Genomic DNA, 20,880 nt, shown 5'->3' with positions numbered 1-20,880 from the left:
TAGTTGTAGAGAATTTAATTCTGAGAAAATTGATATAATCAAAGTCTAAAATAAGACAGAAATAAGTACCAAAAAATCGATTCTATTCCAGTATAATACATTACTAGCTGTAAAGAAATACCGTACGGTATTAGTTAAAATAAAACAAAAACAAAATGTTTGTTCCTTATAATGATGAGTATAAATTGAGAAAACAAGATTAACTTGTTAAATAAATTTTTTTGTATAATAAAAAATATCATGTTTTAATTACGTTGTATTTTTTTTAATAAAATTTACATCAAATGTTCGAAAATAAATGAAGCAAACATTTTTCCCATTATTGTTTACTAATCATCGAAATGCAGTTTTTTGTTTTATTAATTTCTAAGTTGGTTAACGCACGAATAACAGCTGATCATCAATGGTATTCTGTACTGTACGTGTAGAACTGTGTATAGTGGTGTTTTGCAAGCTACAGCAGGAGATCGGGTTTTTTTTCTGTGAATCGTGTTATTAAATGCAATTTTTCTGTGAGTTATAATTCGATGTGTTTTTTCAGCGAAAAAATGCCTTTACTTATTTACATCAGAGGAATACGCTGCTGATATGGTTTTTTATTTTGGGATACTGTAATGGTAATGCTAGAGCTGCTGTCCGAAGAATATGAACTACGTTACCCTAATAGGAGGATTCCAGATACCAAAAAACAATTTCAGGAACTTTTTGTACTCTTCGGAAACAGGATCACTACCAAGTACTAGAACCAATTATGAACGAGTGCTTGTCCAACTTGATGATGATATTGTTATTAATGCTGTTCATCCATGCGCAGTCCAGGTGTAAGATAAGTACACGACGTATTTCTAGGCGGATAGTAAAAAAAAAAAAAAAAAAAAAAAAAAAAGTTTCGCAGTCAACGGTGTGGAGGTCACTTAATCGAAACAAATTTTATCCGTTTCATAAACAAAAGGTTCAACATCTACAGCTAGGGGATGGTCCACGCTTCGCTTGGAAGTTTTGCAACTTTTTTGAATATTAATAATCAACTCTACATGCGTATTTTGTTTACGGATGAGGCACAATTCACTCGGGATGGTGTCAATAACTTGCCACAATGAACACTCATGGGCAGAAGAAAAATCCACAAGAGTAGTGGAACAGAACTATCAACACCCGATTTAGCGTCAAATGTTCAGGTGTGTGAGCCTTTTGCACAATCGGCTGATTGGACCTTTCATTATTACCTGGACGCCTAAATGCTGGAGTTCTATTTGCATTTCCTTCAAGAAGAGTTGCCGCAGCTGTTAGAGAATGTTCCTTTACATCTCACAGACAAATTTGTACTTCCAGTGGCATGACGGAGCACCTCCCCACTTTTCACGTGCCGTTTCTGCTTACTTAAATCATCAATTTCTGGACACTGGATTGGTCGTGGAGGGGCCTCACTCTTGGCCACCAAGATCACCAGATCTATCTCCATTGGATTATTTGCATCTGGGGATGGATGAAAGACATTGTGTATACAAGACAAAAGTGAATTCTCGTGATGAATTAATTGCCCGTATTTTTGGATTCGGCTGTGCAGATACAGGGAAGTCCTCCCATGAAAAATTAAGAAGACGCAACAAAAGCACACAAACGTGCTGCAAAATGTATTGATAATGATGGCCTCATTTTTTCGAAACATCTATTATAAAAAGGTGCGTACGGTTGCCCAACCTGATTAATTTTGCTTTTTAAAACTGAGTAATGTATGATACTGAATAAAATCGATTTTTTTGGTACTTATTTCTGTTTTTTATTTTAGACTTTGATTATATCAATTTTCTCAGAAATTAAATTCTCTACAATTAATGTTTGTTGATTTTATGTATTTATTTACCAATTTAACAAAGTTATTGTACATCAAACTTAAAAAAAAACATTGTTTTACCGTGCCCCCAATTTTTTGCATTTAACCCCTGAATCCCTCAAAAACTACTACAGGTACAGTTTCTGAAACCTAATTTTATTAGCTTTATCAGTAAAACTACATAAGAATCCACGATATTTTCTTACTTAATTAACCTTTCCAAAAGTTCAGTTATGGCTTTATTTTACTCTTTACCCGGGAATTCAGGTGAAATCTTTCGCTAGCTGCTAACTCGCTAACGAAGCGTTTTTCGGACCTATGTTTTATATAACATTTTTTTCATTATTTTTACTAGTACAATTTGCTGTAGAAGTTTGGGGGAGAACTTCATGAATCACCCTGTATATATATATATATATCCCAAAATATGGGGTATCAACAGTAGTTGGAAATGAAAACCATTCAAGACTAAAAATGATTTAGTTATATAATTTGGTACACGTTAGAGTTTTACTCGATTAAACATAAAAACGTTAGTGCATCAATCAAAATAAATAATAACAAATATTCTTATAAAATACTATGGTAATTTAAAATGCATACATTCAAAATTGATCTTACCTTACAACAGAATTAAATTAAAGTGCGCCTTTCACTCATTTAAAACCCATCAACAGTGTAAATAGTCCCGTCAAAAGAGGATACGTCTTAGAGAAAACCATATTTTTAGGATTTTTCATAATATTGAATTTTAAGATGAAGAGGAAGTTGTTAGTACATATTTAGATCCGAATAGTAACATATGTACTAAAAACTATTTATAGTCTACAAACAGATTTATACAAGCCTATACGTGAATTGTATAGTATAAACCTTTATGTCTCATCACAGCGAAATTAATGTCAGAATTTTAAAATTAACGAAAACATTTTCGTTCAAAATGACCACTCTAACTCTGAACCTCTCCATCACGACCCCGAGAAACCAGGCCAAAGACAACACAGAAATAGCTATGTCTCCTTGAGCATAATTGTTTGTTATTGTGAAAAATGTAATAAATTGGCTTTTTCTGGTTCCAAATTCAGCCTGTTTGGTGAAAACCAAATTTACGCTCCATTGGGAGTGGTTTTAAAGCATTATTAAGATACTGGATAAAACCACGAGAATTTAATGTGATTTGAACAAAAAAAATGACCAGCTGTAGTTCGGAATTTATACTTGAAAGGGCAGGGGGAGAGGTTTTCAAACCTACCTCATACACAATAATCTACCAACTACTCACATTATTTCTAATTGTCTGAGCTTTAGCCATGCCTATTAATTAACAGGCTTAAATATTTAATTTTGTTTCTATCTGTATGACGGCAACGAGAAAATAGCTAAATAAATACAATATAAACAAACTGGGTAAAATGAGTTCACTCCTAGTCCACCGGAATTTGTATAATTTGTATATTGCTAGAAACCTTATTCAATAAACAAAAAAATTTGAATGTATCATGTGGCAAGATAACTCGAGAAAGATTTCATCAGTTGACTTTAAACTTTGCACGGATTTTCATTTCGTCATAGACAAGATTGTGTTCTATATATGGTGCATGTACAACAATAGAGTTTTAATGTACGTAACGGTTGTGTTAATTTCCTTTCTGTATGATTTTCTGTCTGTGCATTTGCTCGCAGGACATTTCGAGAATTAAATCAGAAATTTCACATTGTCATGACATTAACAAGCAACTGTATTTATAGTAATTTTTGTTTTGCAGCTGCTATCATAACTTGTAAGATGGCAGTATTTCCTTATAAGTTTTTTGTTTGTTATTTGTGAAAATTGTTGGAAATAAACTATTCTTATTATTATTTCGCAAGCAACTCAGTGAATCCTGTTACGCAAGACTTAGTGTGGCGTACTTCTACTTTGTTTTGTAAGTCTCGCATTCACTATCAAAGTATTCCTCATTTAAGACGTTTAAAAATGAAACAAGAAAATCTGCTTATGGTTTTGTTTGGAAATCAAGGTTGATTTCTCTGTGGAGGAGAAGGCAATAGAACCGCTTATTAAGGAGGTTGTTTTAGTAAGCCCCTGCCATTAAATTGTAGTCTCGTCTCCTCAACCAGTGGTGGCCAATATTTTCACTTTCAGGAGCTCTAATAATGATGCGTGTTTTTTACAAAACCACAGGCCCAGGACCTCCGACCTCGCAAATGCCTGCCTTCTCGCTCGGGAACCGCTAGCCATATACACGGTTCGGTTCCAGAATTTGTTCAAACCGATCATCTGGAGTAATTGTTTTTGAAAGTGACTGAAAAGCGATTATTGTGGAAACCGTTTCTGGTGGGAACCGACCGGTTCTCTCTCCGTTCACGGTTAAGGTCAAATGGTGTGCCGAGGAAAGTTTAATGAGTTATAGTCTTAAAGTTATTTATTTATATCTACTGAACTAAGCAATAGCTAGATATAAATAGTCTTAGTTCAGTAGTTTGTTTTTAATCTTAAAAAAAAAACAAAAAAAAAAAAACAAAAGGTATACCTAGCTTCATAAATACAGAATTATATAACAGATATTGTTAACATATACTATAATTATTAAAACAAGGACGTATTTAACATGAACTATGACTATGAAAAGATTGAAAAAATTAAATTACTGTGTTGAAACCAATAATAGTATTACTTGTATAATACGATATACACCAAATTAAGAATGCAAGCCAAATATAATAGTTTATAAAATACAGGTATATTTAAAAATAAAGTTCAGCTGTCATATAAGTTAATTTATATTTATACATAAGAGAAGTAAACAAAATTAGGAGCAAAATAAGTTTTTGCACTGAAGTTATCAACTAAGGAAACAATTAATAAAGGCTAGTATATTGTTCTCCTAAAGCAGATGTTATGTGTTCGAATATTTATTAATGTACATTTTCTTTGGAGATTCCAAGTTGACAGGTGTTCAGTACTCGTAAAATGCTTTTTTATGATTCGCAGAACATTAAATAATAGGTTATAACAGGATTTATTAGACCACAATGAAAGGCTACTGTAAAAAAAAAAACAATTAAAAAGAGCAATTGTACGCAGTAGTTCATATTTAAAATAAAAAATTGTCGAAAAACTTTTTAGATAACAAACCGATACAATGGGACATAGAAGGAACAGACAGAACGTAACGAACGTCAAATGGTTCAAGGGCGTCTTTGCTGCCGTTTGAACTTCCGGTCCAAAATCCACCGAATTCATCTTCGGACCAAGAGGGATCTCGTATGTACCAAGTTTCAAGTCTCGACGACCTACAAACAAAAACCTACGATATACATGTACCAAGAGTTATCGTACATACTGACCTACGATGACACGACTCTGAGAAGGACCTATTATTATAGAATCCTTAACAAATAATAAACAGTTTAATAGATTTCTTATTGTGCAGATAAAATCAAATGGTCCTTGAGTGTAACTATTGAGTCAGTTAAAATATAATACTTACTTCTATTAATTCCCAAAAATCACATTTTGGTGACTGAAAAACGATGAGAAAAAAGGGTCTCTTTGAATTTAGGGTCATGCGTCTACGTATTAGTGGTCTTAACTGTTAAATTCTAGTAAAATTTCCATATTTCTAGACTTGGATAATATATCGTAACACATATGATCCTGTATGATGAAGATACTTAATAAAATAACGTAGATTTGATTTCATTTTCGTTATTTATAATAAAATGTAAAAGTAATTTAAACTATATAAATTAAAATCGAAGAATTATCCAAGAAGTACAGTTTGATACTTGACATGAAAACCGTTACTTGGTAATTGCAAGTTCAACTAAAGTTGAATTTTATAGAGACAAGTTAATAATGGTATAAATAATCTCTAATTACTTCAGTAAAAACTCATAATAATAATAGTCATTAAGTTTTATGAAACAGGCTTTAATATATATATATAGTTGGCTGTTCGACATTCCTTTAGAAAAGTGATGTTAAATCAAACATTAAATCTTAGATATAGCTGTAAGCAATAAAATACGATATTTAACTACGATAAACAATCACTATAACTATCCGAGATAAGGGTATTTAGGTTGTTTCGCAAACATATATTTTACAGGAATGATTTTTCTAGTTTAAAAAGGTTTGCCGGATTTTTTTAGATCGGTTGAAAAAATTAATTAAGATGAATTCATCTTAATTTACATTGGTTAAAATTTTAAATAATTACTTTGCAATTTTTAAGTTCAGATCGCTTCATGAGATTCACGTTTAGAATTTTTTTAATTTTGGCTTGTATTTTCGAATTAATGTTTCGTTAGTTATTTTGGTATTTTTATATGGCCATGCATTGTTAAATAAGATAAAATTTTGAGGAAAATATGCCATAGTTATTCTCCCTCGAATATGATGTCTAAGCACCTTTTGAATATTTATATGACATAAATTTCGTAGATTTGTTCGAAATTTAAAGTAAAGTTTTCACTTTGTACTATGCAATTATGCTAAAACGAGTTGAAATTAAATTTATAGCGATCGAACTATTCTTTGATCTGGAAAAGGGTTGATAAGTTCTCGGCCACAGATATTTAAAGATAACTTAAAAATTAGCTAGCTATAATATGTTAATACATACCTATTCAATGCGGCTATACATTCCATTACTCAAAAGAGTATGTCTGTATGTCTCAGTCAACGTGTTAATACATAATTTTGAATAATATTCACCACTGATTGTAAAGCATTTAGTGAATAATCTCTCTAATCCCTCTATTATATTTTTCCCATACAATCATATGTGATCATGAGCTTCGAAGGTGATATTTTGCTTTTTTAAATTTATTAATGCTGATTCTAAAACTTTCTATCCACACCATAGACTACAGTTTAGATTCCGAGCCATACTGTCTGATTTATACTAATGCTCGGTCACAAAATTTTTATTGTACATTTTAAACAATTTAGATGAATATTTGCTTTTCTTAAGCATGTTATTTTAATAACTATCTTTGTTGATAAGCACTTTATTTCTTTTATATTCCTTGATTAATATAATATTAAAATAAGTGAATTTGTTAATATAATCTATTGTAGTCTTTTATATCTTTTAGTGAGGATTGTAATAACAGATCGGTTTTCAATGTTAACGAATATGCGAATGCTTCAAACATTACTATCCCTCACCAATATACTACCGATTGGGTAACTTACTGAAGATGTATAAAATAATCAGGTCACGTTGCAGGACTTGGGAAGAACCATATCAATAGACTGATACTGGCGCCATAAATATCTTAAGATAAGAACTTTTAAGACTCAACCCATACAAACGTATCTTGTCTTAAAATTTTAGATGTTTACCGTATTGGATTTATTTATTTTTCAGTAGTAGTTTTTATCATGATTTATCACGTGGTTGTGCTTCGTTGAATAAGAATAAATTGGGTCACAACAAACATAATATAATACATTTAACATATACTGCGTGTGATATAGTTAATTTATAAATATCCCTACAGATCCAGAGACAGACTTTTAAATGTGACGAACTAATGCTTGAAAACAATAACATTAATTAGTACTTGTATAATTTTCCCTTCGTCTCAATTACAGTTTCTTTTGCTTGTTTATTAATTTTTTATAATTAATTACCTCATATTATTGAAAATTCTTTCCATTTGGATTTTAAAGTACATTCTTCATTTTATACAGAAATTATAGAAATTACTTTGTCTTTGAAACTTTAGATTTTTGGGATCAAGTGCTAAATATTCACTGGTTTACTAGTAGCTTGGAATTTCAACATTATTAATCTTAAAATGTAATAAACGGTGTCTGTTATTATTTTTGGAACATCTAATTGTTTTTGTACAGTGCTGAATACATACAAGTTTTCGTTTGGGATGTTTGTGAACACGTTGTCGATGGCTCTACGTCGCGGTCACTCAGGTCGATGAGTTCATGGACCAATTAAGACCTAAGGACGAAAGAGAATCACGGAAACTGCGGGTCATGGCGTCGGAGCATTCCGTAACGTTGACATTAAAACCTCTGAGTTTAGGAGATCTTAAAAAAGAATTGATGCAGCTATTTGGCGATCTATGCAACCCAACCATTGCAAGTATTCCGTTAGACTTAAAAGCTACGTTTACACCTTAGGGTGCAGAATTCAAGCCACGTGAGTGCTATATAATTTAAAACGGTTTTGTTGAAAATCGCTATAGCTCCCTCTTTATATGTTTTCTTTGAACCATTATTACCAATGTAAATTTTTTTCGAAAGAAGCTATTATTTAATGTTTGACACCATTCTCAGAGATTACCAAAATGCCAGAGTTACGCTCGTCACACGTAAGCAGTAGTTTCTGTACCTCGTCTATCATTGTTTTTGTGGATAATGTTATGAATGATTGAAAAACCTCGTGCAATTATGTAAATTTTAATATTTTAAATTTGGATTCAGCTTTGTGACTGAATTTTGGAAAATTTGATATTCTCATGTCTGATATCCCTATGTTTTTTTTGGTTTTATGTTGAAGAGGACTGCATCTGCAAAAGAGATGCAAGATAGGCACAGAGGTACTCTTGGATCGTCAATTACGAGATGGAGCTGGCTGTCACACGCACGTTTGACGTCGACATGCCATATGGGTTAGCAGACAGAAACGATGATTGGCCCGGCGATAGTGGAAATAAGGTTATCACATTTCGATATAAAAAATTAACTAATTAATTGTGTGTCAGTGTGTATAGAGCAGAAATTGAAAAATGACAATAGTTAAGACAATATTATATTAGTCACAGTTAGTATTCTTATTTGAATAGCTGCCATCCAAATATGGATCACTTAAGCGTAATAACTAGTGCTATGTTTTTTAAACTATTAGGAACAAAATAAATAACTTTACTATGACTAGCTTTTTAAACGACTATCTTTATGCTTGCTTGGAAACAAATTTCAAAAGTCCGTTCAGCCAAAAAGTCTTGGAATAAGCAATAAGAAATACAGTGGAAAGTTTTTTTAAGGCTTATCCTCCATTAAGTGTATTCTGCCGTCCTCATAGGCCAATGGTATTTGCGAGAATTTTATTGAACAGAAAGACAAGAAGCGATACAGTACAAGGTCGGTGGTACTAATGGAAAGTGCAACGGTCACAGACAGGATTTGAACCTGCGCAGATTTAAAGTTGTAGGTCTTAGACCGCTCGGACATCGGACAACTCCCAAAGAATTTCAAATTTGTATCCTTTTTTGTAATGTGTTAACTGAAATTCAATAAAGGATGCTTTAATAAAAACAATATATTATTGCATTAGATTATGGTAATAAAATATATTACATTCAACACCAATACTAGTAAAATCACAATGACTGTTCAGATTAAATAATTTGCAATAGCTCACATTTTTAAGTTGTTATAAACCTGCAGCCAATAACACGTGGTTCTTTGATTGTCCCACCACATGGACAATCGCCCATGATGGGGGTAGTGCCCGTAAAATCGCTTTGAAACCATATTTCCGAAGAAGAAAAAAATAGAAGAAAGAGGTTGAGTGAGTTAACAGAATCTGAGGTCAACATTGGGTAAAGAATTAAATAATAGAGTAAAGAACCCGTCTTGCATTGCCACATAGTACCCTATTTATTAGTTCGGAAATAACGTAACCCTTAATAAATGATCATGCTTATTATTCATTACAGCCGGTTCTTTGAAACCCGCAATTAACACTCGTTTTGGTGTAATAACAGTCAAGCGCCGATAGTTCAAGAAGAAGATGAGGGCAAATCCAACTCACGGCCACTATGTTGATAATATGGGCCGCGATATGTAAACTCCTTTCTTTTAGTTTGAATAGTAACATGTTCCGGCTCACTTGTAAGTCTAAGACTTTATTAATGGAAATATAAAGCGGTTTGAAATTAAAAGAGTTTTATATACGACAAATTTATTTGTCAAAGCAAATTTTATTTGGTCCAGCGCTATTTCGAGTCATCAACATCCGAAACAAGCCAAAAACCTGATGTCTTTTCCGAATATATGGCAGTGCTAGTTCATAATACCCCTTTATGCCCTGTCCACCGAATATCCAATAGTTGCCAGATAAGAGATGAAACATGAACAGAAGGGTCAAGACAATACCGATGATAATTGCAACAATAGAACATAGTCATAGTCCGTAAAGCAGTCAGGGCGGAAGTACCCGTCGCTCCATCATCGCCACTTATGGTTGATTGCCAAGAAGGTTGATGATAGATGATCGAACATTATGAGTCCAGAGCAGCCATTGCTCAACCTCGACAGATGCGGTAGATGCCACAGAAGCCTGCTCGGAGACTGAAGTAATCGTCCGACAAATTACTCGACTCTCTCACACACCAGAAGAAGTCCTTTCTTCTACTGCTGACTTCCTGAGTTTGAATTCATTATTTCCGTTATGCAGTTTAAACTTTACTGATTTTTTAGGACAGAGAATTTCTTCTTTCCACCCTTTCTATCGTGCCTATTTTCTCCTATTGTTAACTCATATTTTTACATCGGTTTCTATTTTCGTGAAAACTATTTCCAATTTTTTGTGTAAAATTTATGTTTTTATAATAACTTAAGCGATAACATAAATAAAATATGTATTTTTGTTATGTAGGATAGTGTCCTTATTTATCCGGCCTCAACCTCTTGGCCGAAACAAGAGCCGTGCAGGAGGTGCAATCGATTAAAATCAACGCAAGACAGTGATGATGCCTTCGAATACAAAATACACCTTTTTGAATAGAGATATATTAGAGTATTAATTAAAACTACAATATAATTTATTGATTGATTTAAACTACTACTTTCAATAGAACGGAGTGTGACGAATATTAGTAATAAATTACTGTAACTAATTATTTGAATAAATTGGTTTTGGTAAATACTATCTAACGAGTGACCGTCGTCATCTTCAAGTTAATACTCAATTTCTCTCTATAATGATGCAGAAATTTAGACTTTTAACAATTTCCTGTTGGTGAATCCTTTTAAAAATAATTTCCAAATTAAATATTAATTCTTCAGAGAGTGTTTTAAGAGTAAATACAGGCGCTTTACTGCTTAGAAATATTTAATCTGTAATAAATCATAGGGATTTTAAAAATCGTTACTTAGCAATTAAAAATTAATCTACTAAAAATAAATGTTTGTTTTTCTTAATAAAATATTTAATTTTAAATTCACAAATATTCTCTCTATCTATATTTAATGTAATTTTTTATTTATGAAACATCTACAATTGGGTATTATATTTTAAGAATAATGTTTGATTTTTATAACAAGGTGTCTAGGAAATTATTCAAATTATTGGTGAGGAATATCGAATGAATTCATAATGAATAGTTCAGCCACTAGTAGCTGGAGTACGTCACCGGACGGCCAGATAATTCGATTAATTTTAAAGAATACTTTCAATATGTCGTAAAATATTTGAGTAGATATATATTCCAATATACCGTTACTAATGCAAAGAACACGGGAGATTTGAGACGATGTGGTTTGATAACGTAATTTTCACGCCGCGTTGTCTATACGTCTGCTTGTCATTTCCGGACAACACGATCCGGATAAGTCCGGGTTGACTGGAAAACTGACGTTGGAGATGAGATCAGTTTTATCGACCAGCCAAATCAGATCGATATTTAAATGATTTGGACTCTAAGTAGGTCTCATACATTTCCTTGTTACATAGTTATTAATGAATGGATCAGTTGACTTTAGTATTAATAAGGCTAATACAACACATTCACATTTTGTGTACTCATCATTCATCTCACATTCGCGCATAACTTGACATCTGGTATCTTAAGGAACACATACTACTACTAATTAAACTATATACTAATTGAACAGCAACAGTTCAGTTTAAGGCTGATTGAAGGAGGTTTACTCAACAACGAACCTGAAGGACAATGCGGATTCCTTGTAGTTGGAATTTTAACTTGGCGCTGATACCATTAAATAAGTGACATTTTCAAAAGTGATTGAGTCTGTGAATAAAAGTCACAAACTTATCTAAAAGTTTGGAACACGTCACTTTCAACAGGTGATGTGAATTTTAGAGTAGTTGATTCACGCTGACTACAAAATAAAAATAAATAGATCCTTATAAAACTCATGTAAAAGCTTACTTTTGAGATATTAAGGATCAATGTTTTTATAACTGTAATTTTGAAATAAAAAAGGTTATTTATAAAATTTACTTGATAGTAAACATTCTTACCAAATTGAATGAATATATGTTTTAGCATTTTCAAGAACATGTTTTGAAATAAAAATAGACACATACAGGAAACCAAACACTTATAAAAATATCTGGTTGTATATAAATCTATTTATAGGCGAGTACTAACTTATAATGCATTCTCGAACTGTAGTTACTAATTATTACAACTAGCTCACAAACTGAATGAAGTACGAGTAGTATTGAATACGACGTGTTATGTACATAATAAGTTAATGCATTTACAACGTATAATCCCGTTTCTTTCACCCATTCCCACACGTGAAAGAAGTGGTTGGATTATATGATCCCTTACAATCTTTGTAGGCCCAGGAGGTTGGAGTTACTAAACTCTCAAACACTCACACACGTAAACACCTTCTCGAATTAATTTGTCTAGAAATTATTTAGCATCTGCGTATTCCTACCCCACTAAAAGTAGCTATTTTTCTTATGATGGAGGAAATGAAATGAAGTGAAAAATGTCTTTATTAAACACAAAGAAAAACATACTCAATTGGCGAGTTTATAACTGTTTAAGTCCTCTCTTACACCTAACCATAAATTTATAAGCGTTACTTTTAGTGTAAAACAGAGCCTCAGTATAGTCTACATTACTGTTTAACATTCAAAAATGATAATCTATATTTATATAAAATAATGAAAAGAAGATTCTTCATGAGATTAAAAATAAATAAATACAATAAAAATTGGAAGGAAATTAACAGACATTCACACATTACCACTCATACAAAGCCATCGTCCCATAATCTATGCCACGAAATAGTCAACCCGACGAGGCCCAAGACAACCATAGTCTTATTTAAGTTGAATACTGGTGGACTGATCGTTATAACAGATTACTAATTATACTTAGGTGCTATCTTAAATCGTTCTATGGTCATGGATATTAACGCCGTCGTAGAAAAGGAGTATAAAGCGTGAGGAGAGCAGGTGAGAGGGTATTGACTTTAGTCCGGGTACATCTCGGATGCCCTCGAGCTTATCGCAAGGGCGAGTGGTCAGCTATCTCTGCTATCAGCAAGGGAAGGCGGGCGGGGAGCTGTGAAAGTAGCGAGAGAAGTGCGCGAGACCGCGGAGACCCGGCAGTAGTGGCCCGACAGTCGCGAGAAGTGTACGTGAGTGAGTGTCTGTGTTCGCGCCTGCGCACGAGCGTCTTCCACACGGTGAGTCTTTGGCTCTCAGAGTGGCCAGTATGATTAGTTTATTGAATATATGTATAATACTATACTGTAAAGGAACGTTGTGAATGCTATAGGTATTATTATAAATTTATCAGTGAAGTTGTTCAGTTGGGGTTGCTAAATAAACACTTAGGCTGGAGTCAAAAGTGTGAATTTAAACCTTTTTAGTAACGTTTACAGCCATAAATATATTTATAAATTAAAAAATACGGAATACGCGTACACATTACGCACAAGTTACCCAACATATGTACACTCTGCGTCTGTTGATAAATGTATAAATGGTTTCAAGTCAACTACTGTTGTAGATATTTGTATAAATCAGTAATAAAACAGTATTGCCACAAAACTAAACAGTTTGAAACAGTATCTTTGAACCAAAACTATACATTTTAACATGCTTTTCGCACTGGACTGGTTGCATGAAATTCTTCAAAGATTTAAACTTACACAAGTAATAATTTTCAAATTCAAAACTTAAGTTTACATTTTAACACAACTTTTGAACATGTATCAATCCATAAGCATAATATGTAATATTTTAGATATAAATAAATTAAAAAACACCGTAACACAATCCTCAGCAGTATAATAATCTTTGAATGCAAAATAAATAGTAAATCTTCTAAATTTTTAGTAAATAACTCAGAGAATCAGTTTAATAAGGAACAGTTGCGGAACAAAATATATAAGTTTTCTGTAAGTTACAATTTAAAAGTTCAAGTTTAAGTCTTTAATGTAAAAGGTGTCAGGATAAACTAACGCTGGCAATACAGTTAAATAGTAGCGTGAATGTTCAACTGTGATGAAAGAAATTAATTTAAACAAAATCATTCTGGTTTTTAATTTATTTTGTTCAACATTTTAGGAACTAATTCGCTTAATAAACATGATGATTACAAAAATTTGAAACGAAGGCTTAGAGACAAATTCTATAAACAAACACATAAGATACTTATGTTATTTTAATACACAAACAAAACTTTATAAGTCGTGGTTATATTTTAAGTGTTTTATTGTTTCAATTTAATTTCAAGAATACGTGTTTCTAAACAAATAAGGCTTATCAATTCCTGATAACACTTACTTCCCTGTTTACGCCTAGTCTAAAAATTATATCGACAACTTAATTATTCGGTTTTAGGTTTATCTCTAAATAATAATAAATAGCTGTACCTTAATCAAAAATAACAATTTACTTAGCCTGGACACCAAAAAGATAACATTTATATTTATAACTTTATTTGAATAGGTTTCCACAAGAACCATTACAAAATTTTAGCTTGTTCATGATTGATATCTAAGTTTAGAAAGAAGGATGGTGACACTTATCTCAAATTTACAGCATGGTTGTTTATTTTTATGAGTGATTTCACGTTAAAAATGACGAAAAGATTGTTTATTTTCTAATTTATTTTACATATTTTGATTTTCCCCTAGTTTTTAAACAAAATGATATAAATTATATATAAAATTTTTAATGGTTATATGGACATAAATAATGGTTAAAAGTAGTGATTCTGAAATGTTTAAAGTTGGAAATTCACTTTTGTCTCCATGTTTTCTTTTGTTGCTATTTTTACGTTTTTTATACAAATCTTACTGTTGTGTATTTATCAGCTTCAATGCCTGAGGAATAATGCTCCAGAAGTAAACACATCAGAGGTTTGTTTTGACTAAGCGTGTTTTAAATGCTAATATTTGTTGAGATTTTTAGTATTTCAGAAAGTTGTCTTTTTGTGTTTAGAATCTATGTATCTCATCAGAAATGGAGTTATCATTGTTTTAAGATTTTACAGCTTGTTATAGTAGGTATAGTATAGTAGGAGGTATAGTCTGTTTGGAAAAATCACTGCAATTAATCATAAGTTAATAAATGTGTTTTCAAGAGTATACTTAATATAAATCTTTTAAACTACTTATATATAATATATGCTAGGATTGTTACATTAATAAATAATTAAATAAATACTAAAGAGATTTGTAAAAAAGAGAGTTTTAGGAATGTGCCAACATTACAATTCCCGTATAATAAAGTAGAATAATAGAGAAGAATTAATAATTATTATTATATAAAACCTTTCATGCTATTTTTATTATTCTTTTGGGATATAAACAGGTAATGCTTTTATGTTCACCAATAACCCTCTGATACTAAATTGGATAATTGTATTTGTGTTTATATGTTTTACAAGTGTTTAGTGTGTAGTCTGTGGAACTCGAAAACAAACATGGTATTTAAATAATAATGATAGTTTAATATTGTTTCTGTTTGTGAATTGTTATTGTATTGTGAACTGTAGGACGGATTTCATTTTGTAAAAAGTAATTTATAACATTTCATTTGTAAATTTGTAGTACAAAAGATTGTTATTATTTATAATACAATTTGTACCATTTCTATTAATTTTAAACCATTGCAAATCAATGTCATAACATTTTGGAATTTAGGAGTCGTTAATTTGATAGTTTATAATCAACTTCAAATATAATATCTGAGTAAGTGAAGTAAAACCAAGTTGATATACATCAGAATAATACTTGTCGAGGGCCTTGTGCTTTTCAGTGTGATCTACCAACTGTGATCTAGCCTATGTCTGGAACTAGAACTATAAAAAAGTTTATCACAAGAGAGGAATGCGTCAGGGATCAGTTCTGGGGCCAACATTTTTCTCGGTGTCGGTGACTCCGAAGGCCGAGATAATGAGGCTCGGTCCCAGAATGATTCCACGTCTCACTAGAAACGACGAAGCGCAAAACATCCATTAATGAGACGCACAACAAGTTCCGTAGTAGGAAGGTTTTATTGTCATTGGCAAAGCTCCTGTCCATTTTAGGTTTACTGAAGACTAAATTTCTATCCTTGGAAGGTCAATAACGGTCTTTAATCCTATGCTGCTTCTGTGAGAATTCCTACCTAAAAAGGCCTCACTATTTTTTTCGTCGGCACTTAACAAATAGTCGCAGCGCAATTTTTGTTAAGATTTAAAACCACTTTCAAGTTCGCAACTTTTCCCGAGAGAAACTATTTATTAACTCGATATATCCATTTTATACGTGATAATTACGTATTTACAACTCACACACAGTGGATTTAAGATGTTTTATTTGCCCTACTTTTAAACATGTGTTTGATCTGAACTCAAATAAATAGAAGATAGTAGAACATCTAAGATTTAGAGCTTTTTTAAGAATAGTATCTATGACACGCATAGCATAAAACATACACCACACCACGGGTCATGTAACAGGTTCGTTTAAGTTCTATGCAAAACTTCAAGTCTATAGCTCATTTCGTTATTAGAACATCAGACAATCAAATGGATAAGAACTTTGTACATCCTCCGCAAAAAAACCAGAAAATGTGGCAGTCTGCTAAGTGATAGGTTTCAGCAACGATCAGCCAAATCCCATGGTTGGAAATGTAACACTATAGAACTCATTCTTTACATAGAAATGAAGTTGCATGGAAGATTTAAAATCTACAGATTAAATCTTACTCAAGATATTTTTCCAAATTAAACTTCACATTTTTTCTCTTACTTTGGATTTCATAGCAGTATTCAAATAATAAAAGTCTGCTCACCAAGTCACCATAAAACTATATTGTACATGTTGGGATAGTTAGGCCGCTATTAGCCATGGAAACATAGTGGTATAACCCGTTGTACCACCGGTTGACGGTGGTGTTGCGCGTATTGAATCAAATAGGGGCTATTAGCCGTGGAACATCGGTTGTACAACTGGTTGACGACGTTCTCCGGGCCTCGCAACAGCTCCGTCAACTTTGTCTGCCTTGTGCACCAGGGTGGGGGGGGGGGGGGCATTGCGTTGTATGCAGCGCATAGCCAGACTCAACTAAAGTGGTGGCACTGTTGACAACAATGTTGGCTCTGAAAGAAAAACATTTTCAGCTCAATCAACTGTTCTTCGTCTATCCGAGATGGTTTCGAACTATGCTGTTGCACAACTTGTTGTCAGGACTAAACTATATAGGTACAACAATGTTGGTGCGCGCATGTGCAGGAGGATAGAGCGGTCAAAGAAAATCATTTTCCGCTCAAATCAACTGTTCTTCGTCTAACCGAGATGAATTCGAACTATGCTGTTGCACAACTTGTTGTCAGGACTAAACTATGCAGGTACAACAATGTTGGTGCGCGCATGTGCAGGAGGATAGAGCGGTCAAAGAAAATCATTTTCCGCTCAAATCAACTGTTCTTCGTCTAACCGAGATGAATTCGAACTATGCTGTTGCACAACTTGTTGTCAGGCCTAAAGTATGCAGGTCAACTAATTGTCACACCGGTGGTAGTACAAATTGTACTGCTAGGTGCCATGGCTAATAGCTGCCTTAGGCTACATGTGTTAATATCACTTGTTAAAATTCTTATGAGTTTATTGAGCTTGTTTATACAATTATTTATTCCGCTATAGTGTATTTGCCATCATGGTTACCCATTAGATAAAAGTAAAATTATTTACTAACGCTCAACCAAATCTCATGAAGTGACCTGAAGCTTCATACACAATTTCAAGTCTATAAGTCATTTAGTTTCCGAGATATAGTGTGGCATAGATATACAAAAAGACATAAATTAAGTTTTTCCAGCCCCTCAAGTAATCGGCTTCGTTGACGGTCTTCCAATAACAAATACATATATCGTTATAATTCTGTATGGGAAGCAAGCAGATTTGTAAATACAGAAGTTTGACCAAAGTGATTGACATGAACGCTCGTCTCTCATATAGCATCTAAATAGTTTTGACTTTGTTGGCATGTATATAGATTGATACTTTTTAAAGAAAAATATTTATCCTTTAGCGTTACTTGCACGTTCTTAAGGAATATAAATATGTGGGGATAGGACCTTTGAGAAAGGACGGGTATCGATAAACAAGAAGTGATAGAACTCTCAAAAGATGTTCATTTAAAGATAGCACTTAAACGCTGATTTTAATTCAACTCAAAGTCCTACACTTGCATAGCTTTAGTGAAGTCCTAAAATTTACCAAATTATCATTGTAGGAAGGAATGATTATAAAAAACTTACGGAATAAACCATCCCAATAATCTAAATAACTACTACAAGAATAAAATGAGTGGTATAAATAAGATGTTTAGTTTTCATACCTCTATTAATTGTACTACAGACTAGCTGCTACCCGCACCTTTGCAAGGTAATCTTTTAAATCGAATTCCTTATCCTACTTGGATAAATCACTTATGATGTAATATGTTGGTATATATAATATGTTTTGCGCTATAGAAGTCTTGCTATTATTTGTATCTATAGTTCAGGAAATGAATGGTCGTTGAGACATGTTAGTGTTTTTCTTTAATCAATTGTAAAAACGATACATCCTAATGTCAAGGAAGCCAACTAGTTTTGATTAACGATGTGCAAACGTCGTCAGCTTTGTTCATTAAGGTTAGTTTTATATATAAATTTTTTAATAATATTTCAAAAAGAAAAAAATTGTACAAAGTATTTACATTGAATTTTATGTTTTTGGTTTGTCAATGGCGTAATCAGTAATAAAAGTTTTAGGGTAATATTGTTTCTGTTATCAACACTCCACAACCGACCAAGCCCTGCGGACGTAATGTGTTATAAAATTAAAATGTTAAAAAGTATTTCAACCTTAAATATTCAACTTTTTATTTAAGCTAAAACATCAAAGAGCTTTCAAAAGTGTCAATACTAAATGTGTATCATAAAACGTAAATATTATAATTATTTTACTAAATTTTAAATTGTTCAGAGAAAATTTACCGATATTCTTTTTTAGTTTTCTTTGGATTTCAAAGAACATAAAAAAAGAATTAACCAAATTATTCCAGCCGTTTTCGAAATTCGCGCTTAGTAATACATTAGTGATTTATTTTGTTTTATAAGAATTCGTTTAAAAAGGGTTAAAAACTATTAAAGTAATCTATTAAAAAAATAATATTATATTAATATTATTTTGTACAAATAGTTTCTATTAAAAATAATGAATTATTTGTTGAAAATGGTAATGGTTACTAGTAAAACATATTGGTTAATGTGGAAAGTATATTACAAGTACAACAAGTAAATCATGAATACGTAGCATAATTGTTAAACCACTAGAACATAAATAATAAAGAAACCTAACTTTGCTTGCCTGTTTTTACCAATGAGGACATTAGAAAATGCTAACTGGAGTGAATGATTGAAACGAGACGGAGCTGATTGATTATCTTCTCTAACGATGGTTGATTTATAACGTACTTCTCACCAATTAAATGTTAGCAAAGGTAAAATATCTAAGTTTGATTGATGGTACATCGGAATAGAGCTCGGGGCGAGTTGTCTATGTTCTTGCAAGTCCCGTTTAACCAGCTGCAGGTCTACACAGAACAGTTGACAGACCAATTACTGAGGAAGAAGAATATAGATCCTGTTTATACAGGTTCAACTAAAATAGGATTGGTCTACATTTTAATACAGTCAAAATAAATAAATTTATACTAGTCAGCAATGATTATCAACGTTATCGATATTTTTTGTATGCAATCATGTGTTATACATATGAGACAACATTAAGGACAAAAGTGTGGTATGAACAAAAAGATTTACGTAGTCTACTTTATATTACTCGCTGAATAACATCAGTTAATTCTAAACTCCGCAATTAATTAAACATGAAAATGCTAACAGAATTTTATGTCAAAAAGCATAATTCTTAACAATGGAAAAGTATTTCCAGCTGCTTTCTGAAAGTGTTCCGGTAAATTTTTTCGACATTTCTCTTTCTATAAATATTCTTTAGATTTCAAAGAATATAAAAAAGGAATTATCCAAATTGGTCCCGCCGTTCTCGAGATTCACGCTTAGCAATAAATACAACACAGTTTCAAAAATACCATAACTTTATACTGGCTACTTTCAGTGCAGTATGATGAAAACTGAATAAAACTCTACTAGCAATTACTCGCGGCTTCGCACTCAATTTCGTAGGCTTTGCATGTGTATGAGCTCTCCCGGTTCTAGTGAATTACTATATTCTGGCCTAAATGTTGAGTTTGCCTTGTTGCCACGATCAAAACAATATATTAAAAGATTATGGCTATTAATATTTCATTTATTTGAATGGTAATACTTTTGTAATCAGGTATGGAATAAATAATTGCTTCATTGTTTTTATTATAATATTTATACTCAATCATTATATTACATTGTCAAAGCGTTATTTGCGATTCGACATGATTGCGGTATTAAGCAATCGTATCTGTGTAATTGATTGAAGGCTGTAGTATTCAATATAATAATAAAAAATAATTTTGATTTACTTTCGACCAATTCATTTTATGCCGCTGAGAAATCTATTTTCGCACGACACCAATCTACTACTGGTGCCAATTGGAAATATCCTCTACTGATTTTATATCCTAGTTAATTAAAAATATAGCCTTGAAAAACATTTAACAATTGCAGTACAATTTCTATTGTCTTGACTGCAATAAAGATAATTGATTTAATATGACTTTATGTGCATTACTAATCATAAATTGGTAGACATGAATTGCGTTGTTATTTGAAACAACGTGAGTATAAATAATTTTCAAGTAAAC

The 20,880-nt window shown here is 32.2% G+C and overlaps 1 protein-coding gene across 2 annotated transcripts in view; it reads left to right on the top strand.

Annotated features, from left to right (window-relative positions):
• Nucleotides 1-13,189: 13,189 nt before the first annotated feature.
• Nucleotides 13,190-20,880, top strand: part of LOC124362886 (cadherin-89D) — a 157,791-nt gene continuing 150,100 nt past the window's right edge. For both annotated transcript variants that reach the window (XM_046817760.1, XM_046817759.1), the window contains exon 1: nt 13,190-13,262. The gene's annotated coding sequence lies outside the window, so the exon portion shown is untranslated. The remainder of the gene's footprint in view (nt 13,263-20,880) is intronic.

Source organism: Homalodisca vitripennis, chromosome 5 (assembly GCF_021130785.1).
Source record: "Homalodisca vitripennis isolate AUS2020 chromosome 5, UT_GWSS_2.1, whole genome shotgun sequence".
Classification (NCBI taxonomy): Eukaryota; Metazoa; Arthropoda; class Insecta; order Hemiptera; family Cicadellidae; genus Homalodisca; species Homalodisca vitripennis.
This window is presented reverse-complemented; position numbering and strand designations above follow the sequence as displayed.